Source organism: Tiliqua scincoides, chromosome 15 (assembly GCF_035046505.1).
Source record: "Tiliqua scincoides isolate rTilSci1 chromosome 15, rTilSci1.hap2, whole genome shotgun sequence".
NCBI lineage: Eukaryota > Metazoa > Chordata > Lepidosauria > Squamata > Scincidae > Tiliqua > Tiliqua scincoides.
Window position 1 is genome coordinate 9,601,143 of NC_089835.1, and position 7,019 is coordinate 9,608,161.

Here is a 7,019-nt window from a genome sequence, read left to right on the forward strand (position 1 = left end):
GTAGGCGAAAAAAGCTTCACCCCATGGCCATACAGGGGAAAAGCCAAAAAATTCCTACCTGGCCCCAAAAGGCGACCAGCTAGACTTCTGATGAGCTCCGTGTGGGCCAAATCCAACCCACAGGCTGTAGGCTGGGTGGATGGCAGCTTCCTATATTTCCTAGAGAAGATGCCTAAAGCTGAAAACATACGACACAGAATATTTTTATCTTCCACCCAGATTATATTTGGTGATGCTTTTAACAAACCAAATTGAAACAGACATTTACGGGTGAGTATGCTAGTCTCCTGTAGCAGTATTGAAATACTAAGTGTTAATGCCATTAAGGATAAACTTATAGGAAAAAGTGCCCATCAATCACCCCAACAGATAACCAACCTGACCCCTAAATCGGGACACACTTACATCTTTCAAAGAATGGAAAACAAAATTGGACTCCACATCATCCTATATTCTTAACACCCTCTACTATTTTGCAGGTGCCTTATTTTGGTAAACACAGACTGGTCATCTATCGAAGGCATTTGGTTGGACAGCTGGGAATTAAGTGGCTGCAAGACCCCAGCTGCACACAAAAAAACAGTTAGGTGAGTGTTTCTCACACTGTGGATTCGGACGCACTAGATGAGTCCCCGTTCATTTCAGTGGTGGTGGCACCTGCACTATGGAATTCCCTCCCCTTTGAATTGAGAGCAGCTTCCTCATTATTAGCGTTCCGGTGGGGCCTGAAGACTTTTTTATTCAGGAAAGCCTTCGAGACACTTTAAGCGCTGTTTTATAAATTTCTCTTTTACTCCCTGCTTTCAATCTGCTGCTATGTATTTTATCTTGTTTTAAGTGTTCTGTATTTTTAATGTTTATCTCTTGTCTTGTATTTTAATCTGAAATTGTTAGCCGCCTTGGGTGCCCTTCAGGGAGAAAGGCGGAATATAAATTGAATAAATAAACAGTTTTAAATTTTTAGCACTTCCATGCAACAAAATCGAATCGATTAATTAAGCAAAGAACCCTCCTAACCATCCAAAGCAGTTGCCAATCTGTTTAAAAAATTTCCCCAAACATCCCATAGGCTGCAGTCCTAGCCACACTTAACCCAGGAGGAAACCCCATTGACTCTCACTTTACATATATTATGTGTAGGCTTTATACATAGTATAAACCTGTTAAAAGTTCAGCTCTGTAACATTTTTCCAAGTGCAGTCGCATAGCGTGGTAGCATCAAGTCTAATATATTTAAAATAAAGTGCACATTGAAATGAACGGGGACTCATCTAGTGCGTCCCAACCCACAGTGTGAGAAACACTCCCCTAACTGTTTACCTGTTTTCAGTTGAACTGGCCTCCATACTCCAGGCCTTGCAAAAATTAAGGCTTAAACTTCCTGTGCTTTTGTCCAGATCTTTTGGGGCAAGAGAGTATCTTGCAAATGGTCTGGCGTTTAGATGATTGATGTCGTGTTTCAAGTTCTTGGAATTGTGTGTGTGTGTATGTATCTTTGTTCAAGTGAAGGCAGCCCTCAAGTCTGCCCCAAAGGTACCCAGATGGTACCCAGGAATGCTCTTGATACATTCCAGAATTAGAATTGAGGGCAGAGGCCTCATGAAACCTTCTCTCCCTAGAGCAGTGGTGAGGAACAGAGAGAACTGTGTGCACTCATGTGTCCTCCAAAGCGCTTTGGGGCGCCCAGGAACAGCTGGTCACAGAAGACTATCCTGGGATGGTGCCGGTCAGTGGGGAAAAAGCAGTGACAGTTCAGGACACGGGTCTGTCCAAAATGTTCCTTCCTTTGCAAAGCTCTTCCCAGCGAGGCTGGAGGGGGAAGAGAAAACAAAACCCCTGTGCTGGGGATGATGAAGGAAGTGCTGCCAGCCTGGGACAATGGGATTGTTGCGCTGTGTAGAATCCACGTGTTGCATCATCCAGCGTGGAGTCCTGTGCAGTGATGTGGCTGGAGTAAGGGGGCTTGGAGATCCCTGGGCCTCAGAGCGGAAAGTAGTGATGGAGGCGAACTAATCCCTCTTGCCCTCTAAGAGCTAAGCCCTCTAAGAGCTAAGCCCTCTTGCCAGTCTTTAGGGAGTGCTCCTAGAGCGGGGTGGGGTGTGCTTGCTGCACACAGGAGGCTGCTGAGTGCAGGAAGGGTTGGAGAAAGACCCCCCTTCTCAGACTCCAAACCTTGCCAATCTGCGATGACCCTGAGCAGTATGAAGCAGTGGGGTGCCTTGGTCAAAGGGTGCATCTGTAGCTCAGTGGTAGACTGCCAGTCTATTCGAGGGCGTCTGGGGTTCAGACCCTGGCAGCATGTCCAGCTAGGCCTGGGAACGGCCCCTGGGTCCTTGGGGGAGTGCTGGCCCAGGTGGATCATGGCACGGGCTTTGCAGGCAGAAGTTTCAACTCGGCACTTGCTTCCTGTTCTCACCATTTGCATTCAAGAGGAAGAGCAACATTCACCTTTGGTCGGTTTTTAGCAATTCTGAGAACACAGGAATTGTGGTTGTGTGTCAGCTTTGCTGCTCCGGCGTGAGGTGTGGACTCTGCCTAAGTTTTGCAGAATGGGTGGCTTGAGGCTTCCGCTCTCCGTCTCGCCTGCAGCAGCCAAGACGCTTCGTGTCACTTCAGTCTTAAGCACTTATTACTCCTTTTGAAAGGGCCCCTTTCAACAAACGGCTGCATCAGACCCCCGGAGACAGATTCTGTGCCTACCTCTTGGTCTTCTCTAGCCACCAAAACCAGAGTGACACCCCTTTCCTGCCCCCCCAGCCCAAAGGTTGTGATGGCAACTTTGCCAATAAGAGGTCACTCTCTGATCTGGCCAGGTGCCCCTATGCTGGGGGCCAGGGGGGAAAAACACCCAGATTTTCAATATTTCCTTGCTGGGTCACCTGGGAGGCTGTTCTGAAACTTTTGGTTTAGTCTCTCTTTGAATACTGAAGCAGATCTATCCATCTAGCTAGCTGGCTATTCAGCTAGCGAGACAGCTAGAGAGATTGCCTGCTAGCTGACCCACCATCAAATCAAGGCCACAATCCTGCGCAGACTTCTTAGAAACCGGCCCCACTGGATAAAATGAGATTTACTTCTGAGCTGGGCTGGCATGTTGAATGCTGCCCCCCTTGCCTGCTGATGCACCAGCCTCCGTGCACCTGCGGCTCCCTGGACCGGAGGGGGACAGAGTGGAAGAGACTTGTGGGCCGGGGTAGCCAGAGTGATAGCCTACCAGTCTCTTCTCCTGCATTTCAGGGAATGGAAAGAGGAGGAGTGCAGGCACACAGGCATCAGCTCCCCCTTCCAATTGGATGCCTTTGGCATCAGCCTCAGTTGTCCTTGAGGATGGGCTGAGCGAGTAGCAGGAAGCAGTGTTGTCTTGTGCGGCCAGACAAGATGCCTTCCAAATCCAGAGACTTTGAAGGCAGGACCTGACGATGTTGTGAGGCTGCAGAACCTTGAAAAACTGGTTTTAAGCCTGGTGCTGTGGTGGGGCCCAGGGAGTGAAGTGGGCAGAGCCCAAATGGCCAGAGAGCCACCTTGATGCCCACCTGCTGGAGAAAGGAGCAAGAAGCTGGTACTGTTTCTGGTCGCGCTGCCCACACTGACCTGGGTTTCAGCCCCATTAAATCAGCAAGATGCACTCTGGAGTCGGCGTGCCTCAGGTGGCCTTTTTAGCCCGTCCACGTTCCTTGTTCAGGGCGAGCAGCTCTCTTTTGCTCTGGATAGAGCGCAGCCTCCTGCAGTCAGCTTTCATGGGGAAATGGTCACTTGGGATCCAGCCTTTGGTGGTCTATCATAATTTTGGTTTAAGAGTCTGGAGATCGTCTGTGTCTGAACTGTACGCTGGGCCAAGAGGTTGCAGCCATGTGCAGTGATCTTCGGCACGTTTACCTGGAAGTTGGCCAGCCTGAAATCAGCGGGACGAGCTTCCAAGTCAGCGCAGTTAAGATGGAGCTGGCTGTGTGTCTGTTCTTGGGGCACGGTGAAGTCTCTTGTAACACACAAAGTATGGCTTTGGGATGGAAACGCTGACATGGGGCTAAATGGCTGGGAACACGAGCTCAGGCAGAGGGGATGCGGTCGGAGACTGACGGCTTGGGAAGAGGCTCTTGAGGCCACGATCCCCAAGAGATGCTGACAGGGCAGTTTCAAAGAGCTTTCAGAGTGTTGCAGGAGGTGTCTGAGGGCCGAAAGGAAACGGGGGGGGGGTCTCTTTGGCTCTGATTCAGTTTGGAAAGCTCCTTGGGGGAGGCACATTGCAGAGCAGAGAAACAATTTGCTGCGGCCGACATTAACCTTTTCATTCCTCCTGTAAGCCGGAGCTCAGCACTCCCACTTAAATGGCAAGCCCCATTCTCTCTGACAGGATCACACCCAACCCCCTCTCCATTTTGCAAAGTCTGCTTCTTAAAACACCAGGATGTCACCCTCCTCTCCATCCGAAACAAAGCCCGACGCGACAGTTCAGAGCACCATTACTTAAGAGCGCCACCCATGGAAAGCAGTGGGTCTGTTGTTAGCATCCTTCAGTCTCGGAAGACGATGCTGTCACGCTCTGAATGGTGGTTCTGGAACAGAGTGTCCTCTCCAGTGCGTGAAGCCTGGGTAAAGTAGGTATGGAGGATAGGCTGTTACCCATGCAGCAAATCCCCCCTCTCCACGTCGCTGAAATGGTCCAATGGAAAGGCAGAGGCCAATACGGTTGGTTCCAGCGGCGTCGCAGGAGTTGCCAGAACATGACTGTGTTCAGCCGTGAACTGCCTCAGGGACTCCGGCTCCGGATTTTGCCTCGAGGTGGACTCCTGAAGCCTTTTCCACAACTGGATGTAGCCACAAGGCAGTGGAGGTTTGGGATCAGAGCTTTCCTTCTCTCAGATGAGCTGCCTTCCCAGGCTGACGAGTCCCATCTACCCGGTGGCTGTTTAGTCGCCTCTTACGACAAGTACAGCCAAACTGAGGGTCTATTCTTATCCCCAGCCCCAGCAGTGGGTCTACTTCTGAGTAAATCAGGCTGCAACTATGGGTAGCTTCTCTTGCTCACACTAACTCCTTGCTGCTTGACTCTCTGCTGTGAATTGAATTGCACACTCCCAGTTATGTGCTGTAAGTTGTATGCTATACACAGAGCCTCCGGCTTAACACACCGGACACCTTAAAGAAGGATTTGATTAATGGTTCTATTGGTATGCTGTGCACAGTGCACTTCCTCTGATCGTGTCTACGAGAAGGTTGTGAAGACCAGAATTTAAAAAGTTAATGAATAAAAATGTATCTTATGATCTTTTACTATATTTTAAATAAACTAGAGTTTGTACAGTTCTTAGGTAACAATTATTGGCAGGTTATTTTTCAGGATATGGGCCTTGGGTAAAATCAGACAAAATTATAGTCAGACGCTCTAAGTCCCCCGTCCGTCTGTCCCCCCGATTTATCTGAGGGTCATAGAAAATTCCATGATTTTTGGCTCAAAACCTGCCCTCGACTTATCTGTGAGATCAACTTATACTCGATTATCTGCGGTGATCCTTCCCCCCCCTTTTGTCCTTGCAATGACCCAGTGAGGCTGAGAGGTGGTGACTTGCCCAAGGTCCCCCAGGGAGCTTTCTGGCTAAGCAGGGATTAGAACCTGGATCTTCCAGGTCTACGCTCAGCTCCAGAACCGCTGCACCACCGATCTCCCCGCATGCTGCCTTTGGCGGTTGAGGCCCTGTGGATCCTTCCCTGGCTCCCAGGCCAGGGTTTGGAAAGCCCTGCTCTAGATACAGCCACTGGTTGGGCCACCTTGGCTCTCTGTTTGGTCCTAGGAAGCTGCTGCTGACTGAGTCAGACCATGGACCGCTCTCACCCAGGATTGTGAGCACTGACCAGCAGCAGCTTCAGTCGAGGGCCTTTCCTTGCCCTACCTGAACAGGCTGCTAGGGATTAAACCTTCCCCCTTCCCCGTGCAAAAAGGGGCCACACCACTGCATAGAGCCCATCTGTACTGACTTTGCTTTTCCCCACTGCCCTCATTAAGCTGAAAGTGCCCCCCTTATTGATGGGAATAAATGTTTTCATCAATGGAATGTCCTGTTTTCATCCATAAAATGTCAGCCCTCCTCCCTGTGGGGGGGGGGGCTGACTTCAGATCCTCTGGCCAGCCCACCTCCTTGCCTTGCTTGGATCTTCTCCAGCTTTTCCAGGGTCAGGTTCTCTGTCTTTTGTTCCCACTAAGAAATGGAAACATCTGGAGGCGAGGGGCACCAGATGGGAGGGAGAGCATCAGCCGGGCCTCCTCCTCCACACCTTTCCCACTCCGTGCCTCTGGGTAGACGGGAAGGGAAGGAGGAGGGCAAGGCCCCCGGCTGGATGAGCTGTTCCTCGGTGCCTGTGGGAAGCCGAGTCTGGGGCAGGTCAGGATGGATAATCGGATTAACAGAACAGACCTGGCCTCCCTGACCTGTGGCAACGGAGGGGGTTGAAAGGATATAAGCATCCTCTGGCAGCCTTTGCAGTGCATGTTAGGAGAGGGAGAGATGAGGCTCCAAAATCTCCTGGGAAGGTTCCCAGAGGTTTCCAACCATCCCGATCTCGCCTTGGACCATCCATCTGCCTGAATCTAGAACCAGCCAGAAACAGGGGGGTCTTGTAGGAACCCCTTGCCGCATCTGATGAACTGGCCTGGGAACCACCAAGCTTCTGCTGACTTAAATGGTGATTTTTTTTAATTTATTTTTTGCAGGGAGGAGCCTACAAGATTCCTGGTGTCGCTGTCACAAACGCAGCTTTGTTCCTGCCCCTCCCACTGGAAAAGGTAATGCCAAATCTTTGGGGCCCTGCAGAGCTCTTCATCCTGCTGCAGGTCACGCCAAAGTGCACGGAGCTGGGGTCTGACTCCGTAGAAGGCAGGAGTAAAATTGACCTGGTTGGTTTTAACCCCTTACACTCGAGGCCTGCAAAAAGTGACCATTGCGATAGTTGGCTTCTAAGGGGAAAAAAGGTTTTCTTGCTACTTGCTCGTCTTGGCTTCCTTCCTCTTTCCCACCCACTTTCTC